The sequence below is a fragment of the Hyperoodon ampullatus genome, assembly GCF_949752795.1.
Source record: "Hyperoodon ampullatus genome assembly, chromosome: 15".
Taxonomy (NCBI): Eukaryota; Metazoa; Chordata; class Mammalia; order Artiodactyla; family Ziphiidae; genus Hyperoodon; species Hyperoodon ampullatus.
The window spans coordinates 18,342,909-18,369,901 of NC_136928.1; the positions used below are offsets into that span (position 1 = coordinate 18,342,909).

Sequence of the window (26,993 nt, forward strand, 5' to 3'; positions counted from 1 at the left end):
CCAGAGAATTCTCCCTATATATAGGCAGCTGTAAACATAAACTTCTCTACACTATTGCAGGGGATGGTGGGGGGAGGCTAGGATTTCAAATGTTTTCATACTGACAGATTTTGTAACCACTCAAAAATGAAGATGGTTTTAGTAAAAATAGACACAGCAAATTTGAGAATTCTATATGCGTACGTATGTGTACATAAAACAGCCTTTAAGAGTCCAATTGTATTTAATTTTTCCTCTTCATATATTTTGGGGGTTTTTTGGGGGGAGCACAAAAGATGTTTTTAAAATATATATTGTTTTAGTCCCAAGATACCCTTGGCACCAGTGAAGATAATAGTACAGGGCCACTAAAGCAGCGGTCCCCAACCTTTTTGGGACCAGGGATTGGTTTCGTGGAAGACAACTTTTCCACGGACGGGGGACCAGGGTGCGAGGGAAGAATGGGGAGCGGTAGATGAAGCTTCGCTCACTCGCCCCCCACTCACCTCCTGCTGTGCGGCCGGGGGGTTGGGGACCCCTTCATTAAAGGAAGAATTGACTGATGTGTGTCTATTGAGAGAAGAGCTGAGTGTGAGGCCAGGGCCAGAGCAGGAAGACCAGGAAGACGGCGTTAGCAAGCGCCAGGGCCCTCCTGCACTAATGTAAGAAGAAGCTGGAGCCTGGGAATGAATGTTTCCTGAAGCAAAACTGAAATGGAACCATGACAGACATGGAATGTAAACCACTGTATCGGAAGCCACACTCAATCGGGGGTTGTTTGTTACTGCTGCAGAGTTTAGCTTAAGCTGACTGACATGGAGCCTGCATCTAGTTTTCAGAAGCAAGTTATGGTTTGAGGACCTGTTTTTACAGGAACACAAAAAGTTATCCCTCTCCTGCAATGACTTGTTTTTACATGAAAATAAACTGAAATGATTTGGCAACAGTCCTTAAAGATGCCTAATTTTGGCCACTCATTATTATGCCACTAAAGAAATTTCAGGAGCACCTGTGCCCATTATCCATCCCTATTCATGACAGAACATTTCAGCATCACCGAACAATAGGTGATAGATTATACCCGGAGTGTGGTGATAGGCAATCTCAGCAAGGAGTTTCTGAGAGAGGAACAGAAAGTAGAAGAGGAAATAAGGAACTCACTGATATTATATGATAATTCACCGCCTGTTGCCTTTGAATGAAGAGGAGAGAGGAGCTCCGTGCCCTAAGAATCACAGTGTAAAAGTAGCTTAAGTATAAAGCAAAATATTATAAACACCTACCCACCAAAGTTCCAACTTATGGAAAGTTCAGCAGAAAGGGCTGAGCATGGTGCTTGTTAAAACCAGGCCCCATGTTCGAGCCCTGGGACCAAAAGACAACACGTCTTCCCTTGCCCGTGAGATCTGAACGGGGGTCTCCAATGCACAAAATGCACAGGCCCCTCAGGTTCACAGTCCGTGTGTGTGTGCGTGTGTTTGTATTCGTCCCTGCATCACTGGGTAGAGACCTGCTTGATACCTTACTTAATTAAAGGTTGACTCTAAGAATTTGGGAGGGCATTCCAGAGTTATTTTTTAAACGCATCACTCCTTTACAGGAAGGGAGTCATGCTAAGCGCCTCCGAGTGGCCGGCAGAAAGAGATGAAAATCAAAGGACAACAATCCAGCGTGATAGTTCCCTTAAATTTATCTCCGCAGCCTGTCACATCAGAAAATTCATTTATGTATGTGTGTGGGATGTGGAAGGAGGGAGAGAGGAGAAAACAGAAGTGAGCCAGTGTTTCTTTGCAGAGTGCAAAAGATACAACAGCTCAGGGTCGCAGAATCACCAGCTTCCTGGTTGTCGGCTCCAACCATGTGTTCACAAGGCAACACTGTCTCCAAGGATGGAGTGTTAACAGGATGGGCTGGATCCTCCAGGTCCGAGAGGTCTTTCAGATGAAGCATACGTAAGGAGCAAAGAAGAAGCAAACTCTTAAGATTCCTGGAAGATAAAGTGCACATGCAATCTGTTTCAGAGGAAAGTCCGCTCAGTGTATGGAAGCAACGGGCTGTGATGCTCTGTTTGCTGTATTCTCAACGTCTAAAGCAAGGGAGGCGGGTGAGCCCTTCCAAAGGTGAATGGCAGCACGTTAGACACAGACCTGGGCTGGCCTGGCCACAGGCCCAGAAGCGTGGTTCACGACCATTAGGCGCTCAAAGAATTCCTGGTTGACTTGATTTGCCCACGATAATTAAAGCAAGATGTCTCTCAGACTGGTGGGTGGTTTCTTCCCCCAGAAAGAGGAAATTGGTTGTCATGCTGTACTTGGCCCCAGGAAGAACAGTTTTCAGTTCTAGACACGCTATAAGGACAATATCCAAACGAGAGCAAACAGAAAGACAAAGGCTTTGGAAACAAGTCTTAAGAACAACTGCAGATGGAAAGCCTGGAAAATTGGTGGAACAGAATAATTATCTTCAAAATATTTGAAGGGTTGCTCTACAATACAATTCAATAAATATTTACTGAGGAAGTTCCATGTGGATGATCCCAGGAGGAATGCATGAATACTGGTCAGAAACAGTCCCTGTCCTCTGGGACAGGGACTTGCAATCCAATGCAGGTCGGGGAGGTTAGAAATAACCAGTAACAACACAAGGCAGGTGTGAGGCAGCACCAAGTGCCCCTGTAGGGGGGAAAGATGATGTTTCACTAGAGGATGTTTTGGAAGGATGGCTGAAGCTGACAGCCCAATTTTTCTGAGAAGAGGGTAAGAAATAAGGACATTATCAGGAATAGGACGAACAAAGGTTGGACGTGGAGAATAAAATGTATGAGGGTGGAGGGAAGAGCCCATCTTTGCCTGGAAAATATAGTACGATGAGGAAAGTAATGGAAGATTGATGTGTAAATACATATTTCCCAGGCATCTTTGTACTTAAAGAGAACTTTTATCACATTGCAAAAATATTCTTATTTGAGAGTTAGGAAAATGGAGAACAAACATTCTTCCTCACAACCCCTCGGTTCTAGGTAATACTTTTTAGCCCAGCACTTTGTAAATACTCAATAGTGCACTGCTGAATTGAACAGAACAATGAAATTATGTTTTTTAAAAATAGTGTCCAGGATAAAGACAAATGAGCTCATTGGCATTTTTCCTCCTAAAATCAGTCCTAGATTTTTTCCCCTTTCTGTTTGCCAACACAGCCCACTCTAGTTGAACACATGCTTATACTATGTGCCCCGTTTTAAATTCCTAAGTTCCTTATTAGCCTCCTGTCGACACACAAGAGCTCATGGCCTCTCCCTCCCACACCTCATCGCGTCCACACCCCATCACAAGACCACAGATTTTTTCCAAGGACGTAGATGGAACAAACACGGCCAGGGGTACTTGTGTGCTTTGTTCACTAGAACAGTCCCTGGCACATGGTTTGTGATCAACAGTTTATTGTTGAATAAAGTAAACAGATCTTACACTTATGCAGAGTAAGCCAAAATAAAATTATGCGTTTAGTTGTTTATTTGCTTCTTGAAATTATCCATGATACCGGTGGAGTGGCACAATCCAGATTTTGCACTAAATGAAATGTGAACACGCAGCCTTTTAAAGGGCAAACACTTTTCTTTCCTTGATGGACACCAGAGTGATCATTCCCCCCAGGACCCACGTTTAAATGTTTAACTGCATATAAACAACAACAATAATAATAGTGCAGATTTCTCGGCTGTGATTTTCAGACTCAACTAGAAATTGCTGACCATGCATATTTTCACACGTTCTTAACTATTACAAGGTAACTAGTCATTCTAATGTGGCATCTAATATCACTATTTACAATCATTTTTTATGTTTACTGAAAAAAACGTTAGCACCATATGGACTAACTCAGAGATAACCTACTGGAATGTGGCACTTTATTAACAATATGCTAAATGTTATCATCCTTATAATAACCCCCCCAATATTTTTCCTTCTATAAGCGCTGAGCTTCATATTGCAAATCTTTTATTAAAAAAAAAAATCAGGGGCTTCCCTGCTGGCGCAGTGGTTGAGAGTCCGCCTGCCGATGCAGGGGATGCGGGTTTGTGCCCCGGTCCGGGAGGATCCCACATGCTGTGGAGCGGCTGGGCCCGTGAACCATGGCCGCTGAGCTTGCGTGTCCGGAGCCTGTGTTCCGCAACGGGAGAGGCCACAACAGTGAGAGGCCCGTGTACCGCAAAAAAAAAAAAAAAATCAGGCTTGCCATCTACGTCGAATTATTTTTTTTAATCTCTTCCTTATCTCTCTCCTCTGTGCCTACACCCTACCTAGTCTGAGGACCCCGCAAACAGGACCAGGTGCTTGGAGCACCTGGGGAAGGGACACCTGCAGTTTCCAAAGTGGAGCGCGTACCAGCAGCAGCACACATCAAAGCAGTGGGCCTTCCAGGTGCCCCCCTGAGCACTCGGAGAGGCTAATTCAGGATCTGGCCTCCACCTTCTGCCAGTCACCATCACGCCATGCTGTGTGCTCTGAGCTGCACTGATACAGCTGCCAAGCCCATGACCTACTTTCACACAGCCCTGTGCTTCTGGCTTTCTCCACAGTCACATGCCTGTGCACATGGTGGGTTGTTACCTGTTTACTCAAAACTGCAGATCCCACTGAGTCAGCCAGACACCTTTTTAGCCTTCGAATCACTGCCTTCAGGGTTCTGGTCACCACGTGCAGGCATTATAAAAGCCGTTCTCCCGAAGTTTTCCCCATGACCCATCTCCTACTGACCTCTCCCTGCCCTGTTTACCCATTCCCTCAGTATATGGTAAAGCAGGGACTGGATGATTCTGGGGGGAGGTGTCTTGTATTAAGATGTTCCTTTCTAGCTGCTGTTTTCACATTACCAGCTAGAAACCTCTTTCATCGGAAGATCATATCCTATGGGCATCGTGACCGCTGAACAACCATGGTTATTAATTGTTCAGATCCGATTAGGAGATATATTTATCTTCCCCCCCTCGGAGCCCCCAGTGTTTCTTGTCCATATCGCTCACCTGGCAATTAATCATGTCTTGCTTTGAGACATCTGTGGTTTCACTTTTGCCATTTTCTTTAGTTCTTTCTTCCCAACTGGCCAGTCCATCTGATGCACAGAGCTTATATGGATTATATGTCTCTGGGTTTTTCACAGACTATTCAAACTGGGTCTCAAACATTTATGTGGACTAACCTGTGGACCTCAGTTCTGAACAGGGATGGCGTCAACTCATTTCTCCCTGTTCCTGCTAAGCACAGCAATGAACCCTGGAAGTAACACAAAGGGTAGCCAAAGGAAAAGTCTAAATGGTGTCCAGGGTAAGGTGAATTGGCTGGGATCCTAGGTCCCGCAGTCCACAGAGTGACAGCATCTTAGGACTGAACAGAAGAAGGTGTCCCAGACCTGGTGTTTCCTAACTCACAACCTGTACGAACAGAAGGCAGCCCAGGGAGACTCATTCCTTTTGCAAATTGAATAAGAGTCTTAACCTACAACACCAGATAAGGCAGAACTGGTAAGGGGAAATGGATCACATGCCCCACCCACAAAAACTGGCCAGGAGAAGTGTTCTACCTGCCAGGCCTGAGACTGCCCTCCTTACCCAGACACACCATGAAAGGGGGATCCACCACAATTAGCACCTGACCAGGGAAACATTCTCCATCCCTGTCCTCCCCACGGGCCAGATACTCCCTTCCCCAACCTAAAGGCATCAGGGGACCCAGCCTGGAGAAACTCCTTCCTTCTCCTCAAGGAGTACCAGGGAGCAAGATAAACTAAGCTGACCAAAATAGCACTGCAAAGGCTCAGGTACATCAAATGTCTTTGTAACACAGTCCACACAAGTAGCCTGGGTGTTAAACCTCAAAAAAGAGACTCTTAATACAATAATCAGAATGTCCAGGATAAAATTTTTAAATTACCCGTCATACCAAGAACCAGGAAAAGCCCAAGTTGAATGAGAAAAAACAATCAACTGATGCCAACACTGAGATGATCAGATGCTAGAATTATCTGACAAGGACTTTAGAGCAGTTATCATGAAACTGCTTCAACAATCTTATAAACATGCAATAAAATCTCTTGAGATAAATGAAAAACAAAATCTCAACAAAAACTTAAGTTATAAAAAAGTTATAAAAATGAAATTGTATAATAAAATACTTTTTTGGATATAAACTCACTGAATAAGTTCAATAGTCAAGTGGGGTTGACAGAGGATAAATCAAGGAACTTGAAGACATAGGAATAGAATTTACTCAATATGAACAATAGAGAGAAAATAGGCTGAAAAAAAAAATGAACAGAGCCTCAGAGACCTGAGAGCCATAACAAAAGACCTCATATTCTTTAACATCAGAATGCCAGAAGGTGAGGGAAGAATATGGATTTTTAAAAGTATTAAAAAATAATGGCTGAAAACTTTTTGAATTTGGTGAAAGATATAGCTTGCAGATTCAAGAAACTGAGAGAATTCTAAATAAGATGAAGTCACAGAAATCCACAAGACACATCATAATTAAATTTCTGAAAACTAAAGACAAAGAAAGGCTCTTGAAAGTGCACAGAGGAAAAGGGTACCCTATTTATAAGGGAATAATAATTCATATGAAAATAGATTTCTCATCTGAAACCTTGGTGACCAGGAGGAAAAAGCACATTTTTCAAACATTGGAAGAAAAAACTGTCAACTGTGAATTCCATATCCGGTGACAATATCCTTCAGAAATGAAAGGGGAAATAAAAACATTCTCAAATGAAGGAAAACTAAGAAATCTGTGCCAGTAAATCTACCCTTAAAAATGGCTTAAGGTATATCTATACGTATAGCTGATTCACTTTGTTGTACAGCAGAAACTAACACAACATTGTAAAGTAACTATACTCCAATAAAAATTAATATTTAAAAAATGGCTTAAGGAAGTTCTCTAAACAGAGAAGGAAACAAAAGAAGAAAGTTTGGAACTTCAGAAAAAAAAGAACATCAGAATGGGCAAAATTAATGGTTGAAGCAAAAATTATTACACCATCTGTAATGGTGTGTGACACATATAGAGGAAATACCTAAAACTATATTTAGGGTTGGCCAAAAAGTTCGTTCAGGTTTTTCCATAAGATATTACAGAAAAACCCAAAAGACCTTTTTAGCCAACCCAATATTTAAAGAGCAGGAAGGCCAAAGATACCCAAATGTAGCATGGTTTCTACATTTCCATCAAAATGGTATAACACTGATACCGGAGTTTATTGACACTGGTAGACTATAAGTTTTGTATGTGTATTGTAATACCTAGAGCTATCACAAAGAAAACTATACAAAGAGGTATACTCCAAAAAGATTATAAATAAATCAACAGAGAATACTTTAAAAATTCTTCACATAACCCACAGAAAAGATAAGAGAAATAGAGAAAGTCAGCGAAAACAAATCAGAAAGCAAATAATAAAATGGAAGACTTAAGCCCAAACGTGTCAATAATTACTTAAACATAGATGGTCTAAATAAACCAATTAAAAGAGATTGTCAGAGTGGATAAAATAACATGAGCTAACAATATGCTCTCTACAAAAAACTTCATATACAACACCATAGGTAAACTGAAATAAGAGGATGGAAAAAGATATACCATACAAACATCAATTTAAAAAAAAGGGCAGAAGTGGCTATATTAAACATCAGATAAGGCAGACATAAGACAAAGGATAAAAAAACAGAGACAAAGAGAAATGTTATATAACTATAAAACAAACACTCCACTGGGAAGGCATAACAATCCAGAAAGTATATGCAACAAACAACCTCAAAATGCATGAAACAAAAACTGATCGAGCTAAAACGAGAAACAGATGAAAACACAACTGCAGCTGAGAATTTAAACACCCCACTTCCAGCAACAGTTAGAACTACTAAACAGAACATGAAGAAGAATTTGGAAGAAATGAACAACACAGATCTCATTGACATATATAGAAAACTCCACTCAGTGACAGCAGAACTCACTTTTTTTCATGCCCATGGAATATTCATCAAGGTAGAGCATTTCCTGTGCCATAAAACAAACCTCAACCAATTTAAGAGAATTGAAATCATACACAGACCATAATGAAATCATACTACAAATCAGTAACAAAAAGACAAGAGGATAATCTCCAAACCCTTGGAAATTACACAACATAGTTCTCAACATTCATGGGTCAAAGAAGAAATCTTAAAGGAAATAACAAATCCACAGAACTGAATGTATATGAAAATATAACATATCAAAAGACAGGGCATGCAGCTAAGGCAGTGCTGAGAGGGAAATTTATAGTACTAAAATGCCTACATTAGAAAAGAGGAAAGATCTCAAGTATTAGATACAAAAAAACCTCAGTAAAATTTCAGCAAGTCAAATCTAGCAGTATATAATAAGCATTAAGAACCATGACCAAGTGGGCTTTATTTCTGGGATGCAAGACCAACATGAAGGATCTTTGTGGTGGATGGAATTCCTCTGATCTTGACTGTGCCAATGTCAATATCATGTCTGTGATATTTTACCAGTGTTGCAAGATGTTACCACCTGGAGGCAATAGGTAAAGGGTACATGGGGTCTTTCTGTATTATTTCTTAAAACTGCATGTGCCACCCCTCACAGCCGTGACTGCGTGCCCGTGAGTACGGCCAGGGCTCTGCTCTGGCCAGCGCTGCGTGGAGGGCAGGGGAGGTGGGCTGAAGCTGCCTGAGGCTCGCAGCCGTGAGCGGGAAACTGCAGAGCTGGGGGAGAAAGGTGGGGGAGGGACGGAGCCCCGTGAGAACGACTCCCTTTAAGAGAGTCGGGAGCCGGAGGAAGATGGCGGAAGAGTAAGACGCGGAGATCACCTTCCTCCCCACAGATACATCAGAAATTCATCTACACGTGGAACAACTCCAACAGAACACCTACTGAACGCTGACAGAAGACCTCAGACCCCCCAAAAGGCAAGAAACTCCCCACATACCTGGGTAGGTCAAAAGAAAAAAAGAATAAACAGAGACAATAGGATATGGACGGGACCTGCACCAGTGGGAGGGAGCCGTGAAGGAGGGAAGGTTTCTACACACTACAAGCCCCTTCGAGGGCGGAGACTGCAGGTGGCGGAGGGGGAAAGCTTCGGAGTAGCGGAGGAGAGCACAGCAACAAGGGTGTGGAGGGCAAAGCAGAGAGATTTTGGCACAGAGGATCGGTGCCCTCAGGCACACACCAGCCCGAGAGACTTGTCTGCTCGGCCGCCAGAGCGGGCGGGGCTGGGAGCTGAGGCTCGGGTATCGGCTTTCAGTCGGAGCGCAGGGAGAGGTCTGGGGCTGGCGGCAGGAAGAGACCCTGAAGGGGTTAGTGCACCACGGCTAGCCCGGAGAGAGTCCGGGGAAAGGGTCTGGAGCTACCGGAGAGGCAAGAGACTTTTTTCCCTTTTGTTGCCTGGTGCGCGAGGAGAGGGCATTCCCCTCCCTCCCCTCTGCCTGAGTGAGCCAGAGCCCCCGAATCAGCGGCTCCTTTAAACCCGTCCTGTCTGAGCGAAGAACGGACGCCCTCCGGCGACCTACGCGCAGAGGCGGGGCCAGGTCCAAGGCTGAGACCCGGGAGCTGTGAGAGCAGAGACAGGGAAATCTCTCTGTGCAGCCTCCGAGGCAGCGGATTAAAGCTCCACGGTCCATTTGATGTGCCCTGCGTCTGTGGAGTGCATGAATGGACAGCGAATCATCCCAAATTGAGGAAGTGGACCTTGAGGACAAGATTTAAGACTTTCCCCCCCTTTTTTTTCCTCTTTTTACAACGAATTATCTCAAATTAAGGAGGTGGACTTAGCAAGATTTCAGACTTTTCGCCCTTTTCCTCTTTTTACAACGAATTATCCCAAATCGAGGAGGTGGACTTGGAGAGCAAGATTTTTGATTTTTCCCCCTGCTCTCTTTTTGTGAATGTGTATGTGTAATCTTCTGTGTAAGATTCTCTCTGTATAGCTTTGCTTCCACCATATGTCCCAGGGTTCTTTCGGTCCGTGTTTTTTTTCAATAATTACTTTTTAATTTTAATAACGCTACTATATTTCATACTTTATTCTATTTTACTTTACCTGCTCTTTCTTTTTTTCCTCCCTTCCCTTCCTCCCTCCCTCCCTCCGCTCCTCCTTTCCTTCTTTCTTTTTCTTTCCTCCATCCCTCCCTCCCTCCCACCCTTCTTCTTTCCACTTTCTTTTTCTTTCCTTCCTCCCTCCCTCCCTCCCTCCCTCCTGTCTTTCTTTCTTTCTTTCCTTCCTCCCTCCCTCCCTCTCTTCTTCCATTCACTCTTCCTTTTGCTTTCATTCCTCCCTCCCTCCCTCCTTTCTTTCCTTTCTTTCCATCCTTCCTCCCTCCCTCCTTTCTTTCTTTCTTCCCTTCTTCCTTTCTTTCAATCTCTCTTTCTTTCTTCTACTAATTATTTCTTTCTACTTTTTCTCACTGTTATTCTGAGCCGGGTGGATGAAAGGCTCTTGGTGCTGCAGCCAGGAGTTAGTGCTGTGCCTCTGAAGTGGGAGAGCCAACTTCAGGACACGGGTCCACAAGAGACCTCCCAGCTCCACATAATATCAAGCAGCGAAAATCTCCCAGGGATCTCCATCTCAACACCAGCACCCAGCTTCAGTCAACGACCAGCAAGCTACAGTGCTGGTCACCCTATGCCAAGCAACTAGCAAGGCAGGAACACAACCCCACCCATTAGCAGAGAGGATACCTAAAAACATAATAAGGCCACAGGCACCCCAAAACACACCACCAGACGTGGACCTGTCCACCAGAAAGACAAGATCGAGCTTCAACCACCAGAACACAGGCATTAGTCCCCCCCACCAGGAAGCCTACACAACCTACTGAAACAACCTTAGCCACGGGGGACAGACACCAAAAACAACGGGAACTACGAATCTGCAGCCTGCAAAAAGGAGACCCCAAACACAGTAACATAAGCAAAATGAGAAAGCAGAAAAACACACAGCAGGTGAAGGAGCAAGATAAAAACCTACCAGACCTAACAAATGAAGAGGTAATAGGCAGTCTACCTGAAAAAGAATTCAGAATAATGATAGTAAAGCTGATCCAAGATTCTATTTCCCAGATCCAAAATCTTGGAAATAGAATAGACAATATGCAAGAAACAGTTAACAAGGACCTAGAAGAACTAAAGATGAATCAAGCATCGATTAAAAACACAATAAATGAAATGAAAAATACTCTAGATGGGATCAATAGCAGAATAACTGAGGCAGAAGAACGGATAAGTGAAGTGGAAGATAAAATAGTGGAAATAACTGATGCAGAGAAAAATAAAGAAAAAAGAATGAAAAGAACAGAGGACAGTCTCAGAGACCTCTGGGACAACATTAAACGCACCAACATTCGAATTATAGGGGTTCCAGAAGAAGAAGAGAAAAAGAAAGGGACTGAGAAAATATTTGAAGAGATTATAGTTGAAAACTTCCCTAATATGGGAAAGGAAATAGTTAATCAAGTCCAGGAGGCACAGAGAGTCCCATACAGAATAAATCCAAGAAGAAATACGCCAAGACACATATTAATCAAACTGTCAAAAATTAAACACAAAGAAATCATATTAAAAGCAGCAAGGGAAAAACAACAAATAACACACAAGGGAATCCCCATCAGGTTAACAGCTGATCTCTCAGCAGAAACTCTACAAGCCAGAAGGGAGTGGCAGGACATAATTAAAGTGATGAAGGAGAGAAACCTGCAACCAAGATTACTCTACCCAGCAAGGATCTCATTCAGATTTGATGGAGAAATTAAAACCTTTACAGACAAGCAAAAGCTGAGAGAGTTCAGCACCACCAAACCAGCTTTACAACAAATGCTAAAGGAACTTCTCTAGGCAAGAAACACAACAGAAGGACTATACCTACAATAACGAACCCAAAGCCATTAAGGAAATGGGAATAGGAACATACATATCAATAATTACCTTAAATGTAAATGGACTAAATGCTCCCACCAAAAGACACAGAGTGGCTGAATGGATACAAAAACAAGACCCATATATATGCTGTCTACAAGAGACCCACTTCAGACCTAGAGACACATACAGATTGAAAGTAAGGGGATGGAAAAAGATATTCCATGCAAATGGAAATCAAAAGAAAGCTGGAGTAGCAATTCTTATATCAGACAAAATAGACTTTAAAATAAAGACTATTAGAAGAGACAAAGAAGGACACTACATAACGATAAAGGGATCGATCCAAGAAGAAGATATAACAATTGTAAATATTTATGCACCCAACATAGGAGCACCTCAATACATAAGGCAAATACTAACAGCCATAAAAGGGGAAATCGACAGTAACACAATCATAGTAGGGGACTTTAACACCCCACTTTCACCAATGGACAGATCATCCAAAATGAAAATAAATAAGGAAACACAAGCTTTAAATGATACATTAAACAAGATGGACTTAATTGATATTTATAGGACATTCCACCCAAAAACAACAGAATACACATTTTTCTCAAGTGCTCATGGAACATTCTCCAGGATAGATCATATCTTGGGTCACAAATCAAGCCTTGGTAAATTTAAGAAAATTGAAATTGTATCAAGTATCTTTTCCGACCACAATGCTATGAGACTAGACATCAATTACAGGAAAAGATCTGTAAAAAATACAAACACATGGGGGCTAAACAATACACTGCTCAATAATGAAGTGATCACTGAAGAAATCAAAGAGGAAATTAAGAAATACTTAGAAACAAATGACAATGGAGACACGACGACCCAAAACCTATGGGACGCAGCAAAAGCAGTTCTAAGGGGGAAGTTTATAGCAATACAATCCCACCTTAAGAAACAGGAAACATTTCGAGTAAACAACCTGACCCTGCACCTAAAGCAATTAGAGAAAGAAGAACAAAAAACCCCCAAAGTTAGCAGAAGGAAAGAAATCATAAAGATCAGATCAGAAATAAATGAAAAAGAAATGAAGGAAACGATAGCAAAGATCAACCAAACTAAAAGCTGGTTCTTTGAGAAGATAAACAAAATTGACAAACCATTAGCCAGACTCATCAAGAAAAGAAGGGAGAAGACTCAAATCAGTAGAATTAGAAATGAAAAAGGAGAAGTAACAACTGACACTGCAGAAATACAAAAGATCATGAGAGATTACTATAAGCAACTCTATGCCAATAAAATGGACAACCTGGAAGAAATGGACAAATTCTTAGAAATGCACAACCTACCAAGACTGACTCAGGAAGAAATAGAAAATATGAATAGACCAATCACAAGCACTGAAATTGAAACTGTGATTAAAAATCTTCCATCAAACAAAAGCCCAGGACCAGATGGCTTCACAGGCGAATTCTATCAAACATTTAGAGAAGAGCTAACACCCATCCTTCTCAAACTCTTCCAAACAATATCAGAGGAAGGAACACTCCCAAACTCATTCTACGAGGCCACCATCACCTTGATACCAAAACCAGGCAAGGATGTCACAAAGAAAGAAAACTACAGGCCAATATCACTGATGAACATAGATGCAAAAATCCTCAACAAAATACTAGCAAACAGAATCCAACAGCACATTAAAAGGATCATACACCATGATCAAGTGGGGTTTATTCCAGGAATGCAAGGATTCTTCAATATACGCAAATCAATCAATGTGATACACCATATTAACAAGTTGAAGGAGAAAAACCATATGATCATCTCAATAGATGCAGAGAAAGCTTTCGACAAAATTCAACACCCATTTATGATAAAAACCCTGCAGAAAGTAGGCATAGAGGGAACTTTCCTCAACATAATAAAGGCCATATATGACAAACCCACAGCCAACATTGTCCTCAATGGTGAAAAACTGAAACCATTTCCACTAAGATCAGGAACAAGACAAGGCTGCCCACTCTCACCACTCTTATTCAACATAGTTTTGGAAGTTTTAGCCACAGCAATCAGAGAAGAAAAGGAAATAAAAGGAATCCAAATTGGAAAAGAAGAAGTAAAGCTGTCACTGTTTGCAGATGACATGATACTATACATAGAGAATCCTAAAGATGCTACCGAAAAACTACTAGAGCTAATCAATGAATTTGGTAAAGTAGCAGGATACAAAATTAATGCACAGAAATCTCTGGCATTCCTGTACACTAATGATGAAAAATCTGAAAATGAAATCAAGAAAACACTCCCATTTACCATTGCAACAAAAAGAATAAAATATCTAGGAATAAACCTACCTAAGGAGACAAAAGACCTGTATGCAGAAAATTATAAGACACTGATGAAAGAAATTAAAGATGATATAAATAGATGGAGAGATATACCATGCTCCTGGATTGGAAGAATCAATATTGTGAAAATGACTCTACTACCCAAAGCAATCTACAGATTCAATGCAATCCCTATCAAACTACCACTGGCATTTTTCACAGAAGTAGAACAAAAAATTTCAAAATTTGTTTGGAAAAACAAAAGACCCCGAATAGCCAAAGCAATCTTGAGAACGAAAAACGGAGCTGGAGGAATCAGGCTGCCTGACTTCAGACTATACTACAAAGCTACAGTAATTAAGACAGTGTGGTACTGGCATAAAAACAGAAAGATAGATCAGTGGATCAGGATAGAAAGCCCAGAGATAAACCCACGCACATATGGCCAACTTATCTTTGATAAAGGAGGCAGGAATGTACAGTGGAGAAAGGACAGCCTCTTCAATAAGTGGTGCTGGGAAAACTGGACAGGGACATGTAAAAGTATGAGATTAGATCATTCCCTAACACCATACACAAAAATAAGCTCAAAATGGATTAAAGACCTAAATGTAAGGCCAGACACCATCAAACTCTTAGAGGAAAACATAGGTAGAACACTCTATGACATAAATCACAGCAAGATCCTTTTGGACCCACCTCCTAGAGAAATGGAAATAAAAACAAAGATAAACAAATGGGACCTAATGAAACTTCAAAGCTTTTGCACAGCAAAGGAAACCATAAACAAGACCAAAAGACAACCCTCAGAATGGGAGAAAGTATTTGCAAATGAAGCAACTGACAAAGGATTAATCTCCAAAATTTATAAACAGCTCATGCAGCTCAATAGCAAAAAAACAAACAACCCAATCCAAAAATGGGCAGAAGACTTAAATAGGCATTTCTCCAAAGAAGATATACAGACTGCCAACAAACACATGAAAGAATGCTCAACATCATTAATCATTAGAGAAATGCAAATCAAAACTACAATGAGATATCATCTCACACCGGTCAGAATGGCCATCATCAAGAAATCTAGAAACAATAAATGCTGGAGAGGGTGTGGAGAAAAGGGAACACTCTTGCACTGCTGGTGGGAATGTGAATTGGTACAGCCACTATGGAGAACAGTATGGAGGTTCCTTAAAAAACTAAAAATAGAACTACCATATGACCCAGCAATCCCACTACTAGGCATATACCCTGAGAAAACCATAATTCAAAAAGAGACATGTACCAAAATGTTCATTGCAGCTCTATTCACAATAGCCCGGAGCTGGAAACAACCTAAGTGTCCATCATCGGATGAATGGATAAAGAAGATGTGGCACATATATACAATGGAATATTACTCAGCCATAAAAAGGAACGAAACTGAGCTATTTGTAATGAGGTGGATAGACCTAGAGTCTGTCATACAGAGTGAAGTAAGTCAGAAAGAGAAAGACAAATACCGTATGCTAACACATATATATGGAATTTAAAAAAAAAAAAATGTCATGAAGAACCTAGGGGTAAAACGGGAATAAAGACACAGACCTACTAGAGAATGGACTTGAGGATATGGGGAAGGGGAAGGGTAAGCTGTGACAAAGGGAAAGAGAGGCATGGACATATATACACTACCAAACGTAAGGTAGATAGATAGTGGGAAGCAGCCGCAGAGCACAGGGAGATCAGCTCGGTGCTTTGTGACCGCCTGGAGGGGTGGGATGGGGAGGGTGGGAGGGAGGGAGATGCATGAGGGAGGGGATGTGGGAACAGATGTATATGTATGACTGATTCACTTTGTTATAAAGCAGAAACTAATAAAAAAAAAAAAAAAAAAACTGCATGTGAATCTACAATGATCTCAAAATAAAATGTGTAATTAAAACATCTGTGGGTGCTGAATGTAATTCAACTCAATCATTCATCTCTAAGTGATCCCATATTATGGAAGACTGAGTGCCATGGTTGTTGGTTCTTAGGGGTTAGAGTCCTCCAAAACTAGGGTTGGAGATTGTTCTTTGAGACTTCAACTTCTATTAATGACACAAAGTGAATGCAAGATGAAACAGAAAAATACATTTTCCAAAAATTACTATGAATGCTAGACCTACAAGACTAGACTAGAATCTGACTGAAGCTATCTACCTAAAGAAATGCCATATGGCTCAGGAGGGTGGTTGAAGCGACCATCCCAGCCCTTTCCAGGGAAGAAGCAGCCCTGGTCAAATCTATCACTAATATCCTGTCAGTAAGGCATTCACATCATTGGAATGGAAGCCCAGAATTGTACTTATTGGACTTCAAATATTCCAGTCCTATTCTCCTTCCTAGGGTGCATGGCAGATAAATCAAAATATTTAGAGATCCATAGTAAACCTGTATTTGATGACAACTAGCTGGAAGTTATTGTTGCACACACATGTCTACCTTTTGCTTTTTTTCTTCTAAGCCAGCCAGATCTCAATCCTGTATTCCTTCCCAAATCTGTAGTCCTTGTCCCACTTTAGTGACTAAACTGACATTCTAGTTTCACACGCCTTGTTCGTTTACTTTATGTGAGTGCAGGCTTAAGAGTCTGGTGGCACAATCAGCTTTCTGCGCCCAAGACGCAGCCCGTGGGCTATGGCAACTTCACCACTGAAATGGCACCAACCACGAACAGCCACTTAGAAGCTGGGCTGACTTTCACAGCCATGGTCATTCCCTCTGTTTGTCTTGGGGTCTAGTCTGATCTTTTTGAACCTACTAGCATTCTTCTGCCAACAAAACCAAATTCAATACGGTGCTTTGATCTTTGACTATATTAACACACTTGTCACATGGCAAACAGAAATATACGTGAGATTTTTATCATTGTTTTGACTAGCAAGTGAAATAATTTGGTGTTTCTGATTATTCTAAAGCACTATGATTTAAGATTTTACAACTGTTACAATACTAGAGGCAATGAAATTACTATCTGCCAATTCAGACTTTAAGACTTTTATTAATTACCTCTATTGCGTTTATGATGTGGAAGACTAGACAAAGACCTTTCCAAACCACTTCATCTTTCTCCATTAGGCTTCCACCTGGTCTCCTAATGCCCTGGGCCCAGGTGAACTGGTAAGAGAAAGCAGCTTTTTTAGATGGGCTTACTGGGTTTGTATTTAAAGAGAAAGTAAAACATACACGGCTATAATGGCGAAAGACTAAAATTTATACTGATGAAATACTGCTTAACAGATCATCTGTTATTAATGGTAAAAAAAAAAAAAAAAAGATTCAGGGAAACTGGACTCAGAAATCATGGCCTCAGAAGAAAATAAACGACAAAGGATATCATCAGTAAAATTCAATCGAGATTTTTTTAAGTTATTGATAAATCTTTATCATGTTATTTATGAGGAATATCATCGATCCTGATTTAAATAATTTCATTAAGATAAATATGAAAATGAGAAAAATTGGAAACAGATTAACAGCGCTCTATGGAAAATTGATTATGGGAAGGAATTAAATTGGCTTAATGATGTTCCCTCAGGAACTTCATGAAAATTAATTCATGCTGGGCTGATTCTGATTAAAATGTTATGTTCATAAATTGGAGTCAAAACATCCTATCCTCCTGATGACATCATTCTGCTGCTTGGACCCTTTGCTGTCTTGGATGCTGCTATGCTGCCGTCTCCTGATTCTCCCCCCCTCCGCCCCCACCCCTACTTTCCCTTTCCCGGTCCTTCACTTCTGTTTATGTTTTTCCACATCTCACCCCTCATACACAGGTGTCCCCTGGGTTCAGTTCTAAGTCCGCTTCCATAAATCCTCCCTCCCTCCCTCCTCCTCCCAGTCACCTCCCTTCCTCCCCCTGTGATGCCGTTGACTTCAATCTCCAGCCCTCCCCTGCCCTTTCTCCTGAGGGCCAGCTATAAGTTTCCGATGCCTGCGAGACTCTTTCCACATGGATGGCCCGCTGATGCATGGCATTTGAACCATTCCAAACCGGGCCTAGTATCCTTCTCCACAACCTACTGGACACAGTGGTGTGCTGAAGCCGGCTCCAACCGGCTCGTGCTCTGACTGGTACCCCTCTTCTCAACTCTACATAGTGAGAGACACCATCCTGGTAGGCCCAAATCAGCTTTGGTGGGAGTGTCTACAAGGCAGAAACTGGCAAACTGGATCTCTCTGGATTATTCCTCCACATTCCATTCAATGACACTGCCATCACCGGTGTGTGCCTGGACTACTGCAATCCTTTTCTAACTGGTCCCGTTGACTTCTGCATTTGATTAGACAATCTGACCCTCACACAGACGCAGGACTCTATCCCTTATAACAGAGCTGGATACATTCAGTGCTGCTTCAGTATCTCACCATTTTCTAAGGAATGAAGTCCAAAACACAGCAGATCATTCCGTGTTCCCTGAACACAACACTACGTGCCTGCACATTTGCATCTGTGAATTTCCCTCGTATTCCCTTAACTTCACATGTCCTTGCCCTCACCATCTTCTCAAGGCCCACTCAGCTGAGAAGCCCCCATACTGATCCCCCCAATAAGAGCTAAGTCTTCCTTCCTTTGTGCCTACATAACCTTCGTTTGATCACGATTTCTTCTTCCCTCCTAAGTTTCAGTGTCTTGCGTGTGAAACTTGGCAAGCAATCAACTTCATTTCCATCCGTTTTTAAAACCTCCTTTTTCCCTTAACTGATGGAGATTCCATTTTCCTTTCAACCACGGATTTCCTTCATTTTGCTTTTCTAACCCAATTTAATTATCCCCAAACCATAAGCATTTACGGAATTAAGAATGCCTGCTCTGTCTTTCACAATCATGCAAGATGAAAGGATATTTAACCCCAGGCTGGGTGTTCCAAGTGCCTGCAATTAAAGTGAATCTTTTTCCCCCCCTTTGGTTGACTCTATGATTTAAAAAAGCAAATGATTTCATTAAAGATAATTTAGTTGACATTTCTGCTTTGGAACAACTTGGAGATGCGATGGCTTCCACGGGCCTGGCAGGATTTAGCATGCAGTGACATCGAGAAACAAGGAGTGGGAATGCCCTCAATGTATCTGAGTGATGGGTAAAATGTGGAGTGAGCAGTGAGAGACAAGAGGCCTAGAGGAGGTTTGGTTTGTCGTAAATACCCATGGGGAGCCCCGCTAGCTTCTGGCGGGCTGGAGAGTTTGTACCATTTCCCATTACCTTTCCTTTTTCAACTTTACTTCCCTTTACCTCTTTGTTGCCCACTCCTAAGGCAGCTGACGCAATATCCTCTTAATTATGTACCAGAATTTAGCACTGCGGTATTGCAAAAGAAGAGATGCACAGACGTAGGGTCATACGCGAGATGAGGTAAAAATGAAGCAAAAGGGAGGTGACACAGGGTCTGGAGTCGGATGGAGTAAACTTGCTGTCTTCCTGAGGCCCACAGAAGGAAGAAAGTGTGGTGGCAGTTTTCTGATTTCTGCTCTCCCCTTTGCTGGGGTCCGGAGGTGAGAAGATGCTCTCCTCAGGCGTGCAGGGGGGCATCTCCCCTGCAGACTCCCCAGGGAGGCCAGGCCTCGGGGTCACTCCACTCCCTTTAACACGTTCACACGTGATACTGACATTCATTTTCTCTTTTGGTGACTAGTTACCTCAGTCTACCTTGAACGAAATATACTACTTGGTGGAAAAGTCCACGTTTGGACAACTCTACCTTTTATGGGGGAGGGTCCAGCTTAAACTCTAAACCTGAAAAATCCATACCATTTCTACCGGGTCACCTAGATCCATTTTTAAAGATTAATAAATCCCTACCAAATAAAATAATGTTAGTATTTTTAAGCCTGAATATCTATTTGCTGTCATCTTTTATAATTGGGACCTTTGACATTTTATACAGAATTATCACACTAGCACTATACATTTATATAACATTTTCCTCCCAAGAAAAACAGAACATTCACAGGTACTGTCTACCTGGCTCTCAGTTTTTGTACTGCCCTTTGGACCGAGAAGAAACACATTATTACCAAATAGCCTACGAATGGTGCCTCTTCTCTATGAGAAGTAAAGACATTTTCAATAAGGGCTGAAAAGGAAAAAAGCGGCAAAGGCACAGACATGAAAAGATGTGTCCATAGTTTTTCTTTGGGGCATTTACTCTTAACTGACAATCCTCTGCAGTCACCTTCTTGCAGTCCTGAAGGAGGAAGGGTTTCCGCCTTCTCTCAAGTAACCCTCCACCTGTGACCCAGAGAGCATCCCTCCTGTCTCCTGTCCGTCACCTTGACTCTCTCCTCTGCCAACACCTCCTCCTCTCCCCTTCCAACAGCAGTCTTCTACAGCCTGAAAACCCACTGACTGATCCTGTTGCTTTTCTAAAAACCGCACCCCACCCCGCCATTCTTCATAACTAAACCTGGCTTGGAATCAAAATCTCTATTTCATCATCGCCCATCCACTCACTTTGAAACCTTTCACCACCTGGCTTAGCTTCTTACCGAACTATCTTCCTATGTTTACTACTCTCACAGAAGTCAACAAGGACCTTCTTCTGCCACAGAAATGAGCCCTCTCCTAACCTCTCAAGGCATCTACACTGGTGACCCCTGTCCCTCTCCTCACCCTCCTGACTCAATGCCCTTCCTACACCTCCAAGACACTCCACATCCTTCTTCTCGGGCTCCTCCAGCTATTCCCTTCAGGGTCGTCGGCTGCGCCCACATGATGCAGGGTTCCCAAGGCTGACTTCTGAGCCTTCAACTCTTCTTTCTCTCAATCTCCTTTCCAAAGAGACTCAATGACTGTTGCATCGACTGAATTATCATTTCTCCGACTTCTGTCTCAAGCACCAACCTGACATCTCCAAATGCTTTCTCAGAATTCCACTTGGATTTTCTGCCATGAACTCAAATTCAACATCTTCACATGAGAATTTATCACATTCTGGACCAGGTCCCAGAGAACTGAGGCTCCATGCCAGCATCTCCACTTTTATTACCCATGTGCCTTGCAGGGTCTAAGCTTTTTGAACATCTACAATAGGAGAGACAAAATATCCTTCCTGCCTGGTCCAGAGGGTTGTTGCAATGGTCCAATGGTTTTTACACCGACAGGATGCTATAAATCCCTAAAGTAGTGTCCTATCAATTCTCCTACCTCCCCCATTGCTCTAAGCAGCCCTTTCTGTTGTTAAGTCACAGGATCAACACCTTCTCTCCTGGGTTCTCCCTTCACCGCATCTCCAGGTGCATCTCTAGGTCCTGCAGCTCTCCCTTCGAGGCATCTCGCAGCTTCATTCTTCCCACCCCTGTCCATCCTTCTCACCCTCTCAGCCCAGACCTGCGTCCTCTAGCACTTGCTTCCTGCAACAGTTTCCTAATGAACACTCCCCCTTTCTCCCCCTCCCTCCATTCCGATGCCCCCACAATAACCTCGCTAAGGTTTAACTCCCACAATATTTCTTCCCATTTCCTATACTGATAATGGTCCCCACTCTGCTCAGGAAAATATCCAAACTCTTCCGGCTGACTTTCAATCCCTTCACTATCTAACCTTTTCTCTCCAATCAAAATTATCTCCAACGAATCCAAAACCACAACCCACCACTCCTAAAATGTAAATGCCATGTCTCCCCTCGAGGCTGAAAGCTCCGTGAAAATATACATACATTAAAAAAATAAAAGTCTGAAATTTATTTTGTGTAACCCACACTGTGTAGTCCACTGGTGACTGAGCATTTGGTGTTGGATCCATCTTGTGCTGAAAACTCTAAGGAGGGTAATATGATCACAAAATCATATTGAAATGAAGGCCATTTCGGTTTCAGTAATAACTCATCATCCAGCCCTACACTGGGGAGCCAGGCCCAGGGCCAAACCAAAAAATGAGCAACAAAAGTCAGCGTATTAGTTGGAGGTTTCAGCTCAGTATGATTGATCTGGAAACATATCTTAAGGCCCAGTTAACAAAACTTTATGGTGGGGAAAAAAAAAAAACAATTTGGATGATTTCCAGTGTCTAAATCATGAGCAGGAAATCAAAGAAATTTGACATGTCTATGCATTGTAAACACAGAAGAATCCTAGATCCATTAGCAGGTGAAACAAGTCATATCCACTTCGAGCCAATGTCTTTCCCAGAGGGCGCAGAAATCCTCCTGTTTAGGGCCAGCTGACCATCTGCCAGAGGACAGTGGTTCTCATAAATCCACTGTGCACTGAGAGCGTGGAGCTCTAATACTAGATATCAACCAGCACAGATCGCCAACCCTGGAGCAGGGGCCAATGAGGGTCTAGTGCAGAGGCCACGGGAGTGTGCCAGGCTCAGGAGACACGGGCTGGCTTCCCAGTCACCCACGCGTCCATCCTGAGTTCCTAGAGGCCTCAGGGAGGCCATAAGATCCGTTCAGCAAGAAGACCTGGGCAGGAGCAGGTCCGAGAGAAGGTTTACATCCAGAGCTGCTATGGTTGGTTAATTCTGCAGCCAGGGAAGCCTCAGGCAAGGCCCTTGCCTGTCATTTCATAGAAATCACGTGGGGGAAAGGTGGCTCAGATAAAGGCCAACAGGACACCAGGCAAGTTTCATGGAATATTCCGGTTAACTTTCTTTTCATGATGGATGGTACCTTCATTAACTCAACGACTAGTTAGGGGGCCTTTCTGGATGCGAGGCCCCGCTACAGGAGCCCGCGATATGGCTGTAAATGAGACAGACAGGGTCCTTAATAGATTGAGGAGGCGGGCAATGAACTGGAAAGCGACGAAGGTAACTGCAGACCGTGAGAAGTGAAAGGAAGAATTCCTAACAGGCTGGAAAGAATGCAGAGTGAGCGCATGTGGTTGGGGACCTGAAGGAGGCAGTCAGTGGAGGCCAGCGGGCAAGGATGTGTTTCCAACTCGTTCTCACCACCCTCCCCCAGCTCCCGGAGGTGGAGGCCACCTTTCAGCCTTCGCTCTGTCTTCACTTCTGCTCAGGGGAAGTACTGCATTGCTTCTTCATTCCTTTGTGAAGCCTGGCATCTTCATAACAAAGCAATGTCTCCACACCTATTAAGGGTTAAGTACAGGGACTTCCCTGGTGGTCCAGTGGTTAAGATGCCATGCTCCCACTGCAGGGGACGCGGGTTTGATCCCTGGTTGGGGAACTAAGATCCCCCAAGCCACACAATGAGGCCCCTCCCCCCAAAAAAGAAAGGGTTAAGTACATACGGACACACGAGCTCTTTTCTGGTGATTTCGTTTCGTGGAAAAGCACTCTTTTTGACACACTTAACCCGATCAGAAATGGACCCTAAAAAAACACATGATCCCCTTCATTTTCTTCCTGAAGACCTTGTATAATTTCCAAACACTTACATTCCCATGACCCTTAGCAGCTCTACATGGAGTGTTCATTGTAGATACGGTTGTTCTTCTTAGCATTCGCTGCTAGCACTTAGCTCCTGCTGACCGGTGCATGATCACAGCACAGACGCAGCCAAAGAGCAGGCCACCTGCCCACTAGAAAAATACCTGTTTGTTAAGATTTGATAAGAGGAGGGGGAAACATAGGCCCTCAAGACTTGTGTCTATTGAAACTGCTTTAAGCAAGGTGGAAAATGGGCGCCAACAAGCTTGTCATTCTCCTGGCCTCACTTTCCCATGACCTACATCAATTCAGAAGAGTTCCTGAATAATTTTTACCCATAGATTCAGACTAACACCTAGGAAAGGGGTTTTCTCTTATTCAATTTTATGCACAGAGGGGGAAAGATCACTTAAAATGGACCCACATATCTCCTAAGTTTGATACCCCAAGCCTGTGCTGCACAGAATTAGAATCACGCATTCGGGTCCATCAAAATAACTCTCACCGTTTGGAAGTGGGTGTACAAAACCACAATGTCTCAGCCCTAATTGCCTAACTCTAATCCTCAATGTTTTCCCCTGTCTAGGTGGAGTTTATTTAAAAATGAGACCTTTGGACTTCCCCGGTGGTGCCGTGGTTAAGAATCCACCTGCCAGTGCAGAAGACACAGGTTTGATCCCTGGTCCAGGAAGATCCCACATGCCGTGGAGCAACTAAGCCCACGCGCCACAACTACTGAGCCTGTGTGCTGCAACTACTGAAGCCCACGTGCCTAGAGCCCGTGCTCTGCAACAAGAGAAACCACCACAATGAGAAGCCCGCGCACTGCAACGAAGAGTAGCTCCCGCTCGCTGCAACTAGAGAAAGCCGGTACGCAGCAATGAAGATCCAAAGCAGCCAAAAAAATAATAAATTTTTTTTTTTTAAATGAGACCTTTAATGGAAAACTGCTGCTACAGGTACAGGTCTTCTATTCCCAGTCTATCTCTGCAGCTATTGTTTTAATTACCTTGCCCTTTGGCTCTTGAGCTGTCCCTTTGCTGTGGCCTGCTTGTGTGGGGGGGAGGGTTCGGTGGCAGGGGAGCTTCCTCTCCTGGAATGCAGGCCTTAATGAGCCATTTCAGAAAGACAAGGAGCCAGGAGCCAGAGCACCGAGAGGCCCCAAGGAGCAGAAAGGCTCATGAATTTCTGAGGCTGTCTTTCTAATTTGCATTTAAACGTAACTCCTGAAGAACAATTTCACCTGTGATTTTCTAAGCTGGGGCTTAAGGGAGTTTAGATGTTGAATATGTACAAATTATGTTAATACGACAGAGGTAAATGAAAGTCAAGTGCATTGTCATGTAAAATGTATACGTGTTATCTAAATGCCTACTTTCTACCAAAGGTTGTTTTTTTTTCCCCCTCTTAGGTGAAATGTGATGGAAATTTTTAAAATTAAGTGAATCTTTAAAATTCCTATTTGATTAACACTGTCTGATGATTCCTCATCTTCCTGTAACCCAGACTTCAGAAACCTTAGCAAGAGGAGGATTAGTTGGTGCCTGGCGACTTGGTACAATGCCTTGAAACCAATCTAATTTAACACCTGTGTGCGCGTCAATAAGTGTACTCAAGCACAAAAGTGAGCACGGTGTTGAGAGATTTTGACACTGACTGCATGACAACCACTGATTCTGTATTGAAACACTCGCAGACAAGAAACTAATTGCAGTGATGAAAGGCACTCGGCTAAAAGCAGGAGTAATCGCAGCCCCGATCCAAAGACAACCTGCTCGCCTTCACTGCCAGGGCACTGGGACATTTATCTAAAACCTGCCTCTACCAGGTCTGACCACCTTTTGTCTCTCTGACCAATGAAAAAGGAAAATGATTTGTCATCACTGCCCCCGCAACAGGGAAGGGTCTCTTGTTGAGCATAAAATAATGCAAAGGCGGACACTGGTCGTCACACTGCAGAGCTGAAAAGCTAATGATGGGCATCTGTTTGAAACCCTTTTCCCCATCCACCCTTTGGTGCCGATGGAGACTATGGACACATTACCTTCCAAGCTGTGATACTACACACGTAAGAAACTGTACCAGGGCCAGCGATGGTGCGGGAAATGTATACCATGATGCAGCCCCGTGATGCTGTGGTGACACAAAGGAGTCCCGTCAGCAGGTTCCAATTCAAGGTCATTAATAATGTGCTTCCTGAAATACACAGCTTCAACCACTAAGGGGATGTGAAGACTGTCTGCTTGGTTTGGAACTTAAAATAACCAGCAGTATGTCAGCCAAAAAGGAAGCCTGCCAACCTGGAAGGCATCCTTAACCTGGGACTCACATTCACCTACTTGATTTTCAGTTTTACCAAACTCTTCGGGTCTTTTCTCTCGACAGCAATTAGGCTAGGAAGCACGACATGTGGGGTTTGAAGTCCGAATGCACCCAGACCCACTGACTCATTGATTTCTCATTTTAACCCCCATGAATTGGGGTAGAATTGGGTATTCTTCAGTATCACTCAAAGGAGAAAAAAAATCAACAATCTATCTAAACTATCCAACTCTCTGGACTGAACAGTTTTACTTGGATAAGATAAACCTGCTTCTAAAATACAAAAGATGACAGCAGAGAAGTCTTCTGATTTCAAATCTACGGGTGCCAACATTGATTGTGGAAATATACGTGTAAACTAATTCTCTGTAAAACAAGTCATTTATTTTGGCATTTTGCTAATTAGTGAGACTGCAATGGAGAAAATCGTTTAGGAAATCTGGATTCTCATATACTCTGTGTCCTTAAAGTACGCTCCTGGGCTGGGAGTGAGAAGCATATGCGTTTCCATTTTACTGCACAAAGTTTGGAGCCCAGTTGGCTGAGGTGGGATGAGTGACACACGTGCTTTGATGAGCAGCTGTGGCCACAGCCCTTTGTGCCAACATCTCATTACACCTTTTCCTTCACTCTTGTTTGCCAAGCCGCCCTACTTGACTATAAAAGTGATGTGTCAAGGAACATCTCACTGAATTCTGGAAAAGCACAGCCAGGGAGATGGAAAACTAAAATACAGAAAAATGAGGCCAAGAAACAGATTCTGAAAGCAGTATTTTACAGGTAAGAAGACCCAGGAAGATGACAGATAGACCCATATCCATACAACCAGCCAAGGGCAGAAGCAAGAGAAGAACCTATTATCCTGGTGCCCACCCAGGGTTTCTGTACACAGCTCACACTGCATTGTAAGGAGGAGGTTAACATCGACTCTTATTCAAAATCAAATTCTATTAGGTATTATGGATTTCTGGTGGGAATACCTTAGAAATGAAAAAAGCATTTTCAATTTAAATTAAATTAAATATCCAATTATGTCCCCGAGAACTCATACCTCAATAGGAATCTGTTTTACTTTACACCCTTTTATAAAAAGAA

The 26,993-nt window shown here is 42.8% G+C and overlaps 1 protein-coding gene across 2 annotated transcripts in view; it reads right to left on the reverse strand.

Annotated features, from left to right (window-relative positions):
• AFF3 (ALF transcription elongation factor 3) overlaps positions 1–26,993 on the reverse strand; it is a gene marked incomplete at its 5' end in the record, with an annotated part of 565,770 nt that overhangs the window by 413,416 nt on the left and 125,361 nt on the right. The window lies entirely within an intron of this gene.